The sequence below is a fragment of the Bison bison genome, unplaced genomic scaffold (genome assembly GCF_000754665.1).
Source record: "Bison bison bison isolate TAMUID 2011002044 unplaced genomic scaffold, Bison_UMD1.0 scf7180017864138, whole genome shotgun sequence".
Classification (NCBI taxonomy): domain Eukaryota; kingdom Metazoa; phylum Chordata; class Mammalia; order Artiodactyla; family Bovidae; genus Bison; species Bison bison.
In genome coordinates, this window is record NW_011494710.1 from 282,697 (window position 1) to 284,141 (window position 1,445).

Here is a 1,445-nt window from a genome sequence, read left to right on the forward strand (position 1 = left end):
TTGTCTTGGAAAATACACAGCACGGCTGAGACAACAGATTGTCTCTGTGGGTGACCACTCTCTCTCATGTGGTCACTGGGCAGTGCTGGCCAGCCTCACTGCCCGCCTCGTGATGGTGTGGTGGGCATTTGTGTGTGACTCCCAGGGCCTGGGGTCTGCTCACCACAAGCCTGAAAGGCCTCCATGATGAGCAGCTGGCAGCAAGGGCTCTACTTACTTCTCAGAACACCTGGGCCTTCTCTGAACCAAGGTTCACACGTCTCCCTGGGAGACCTCCGCTAGGGTGGTCGGCTGGTCTGGCTGTCCCCACAGATAAGAAACGAGTAATTTCTGAAGTTACGTGATCTCCCTTCAACCCGGTAATGTCGCCCCCTTATTTTTACAAATGCAAACCTACTCTACTCAGGCTTTGGGATGTTCTTCCTTGTTGTCACCGGTTAATCACAAGTGTTGCTGGCAGCATGCTCCAGATCACAACGTATCTGTACCCAGTTCACGATGTCACCTCGCCCTGTGGTTTTAATTCGATGCCACGGATTGTAGGCCAAATTTTAAATTGTGTTTCAAAACACCTTTGCCGTGTCCTTTAATTGGATTGAAAGAACTTTTACCACATGGAGAAATCTATTTTTAATTTGTGATGCTTTTCTACAAGGTCCACTATTTCTGAGTTTAATGCATTTCCAACACTTAGGGAGACTCTAATGGAAGCTAATGAATTTTCTTTTCTGTCCAAGTAAGTAAAAGAAAAAATAAAAGTCTATTTAGATGTTGACTCTTTGTTAATATGTGCGTTTGTTTAAAAGGTCAAAGACAAAACTCCAGGCCACTCTTGTGAGTCTTGATTTCTTGTATAATCCAGTATATATGATCTTGCCACTCTAGTATCATGAACCAAGAGCAGTTTAGAAGAAAAATCCAGTTGACTGTTGGGTAGAAATGCACGTGATGCCCTGTCCTGTGACTGCTTAGTTGTACTGATAGGTGCCTCTGCCATCAGACACATCATGCCTGCCTCCACCCAGGTCTGTCCTCTGCTAGGCCGTGTGTCATTCTCATTCAACACCAGAGGTGCTGCTGTGACCAACAGTGGGTGACTTCACATTACCAAGTAATTATAGAGGAATTACGCCATATTGGTACTCTGGTTTTGAGATGGTGGCCACCTGGTTTCTGATAAATGATTGAGAGACCAGCAGGTTAGCTGGGTTTCTGGTGGAGCCTGTTGTGATAGCACCAGCTCTAGGGTTCAAAGGGATTTCCCTTCTCTTTCTAGGAGGACAAAATGCCAGGCAGCACTGACTAGGAAAGCCTGCAGGGACCCGACTGCACCCGTGGATGGGGTGTGGGGTGACTGGTCAAAAGTCACCCGACTCCATACCTCCCTGGGCCTGAAGGCTGGCAGATCCACACTGGACAGGCTCACTGGGAAGCTGGCCATTGTT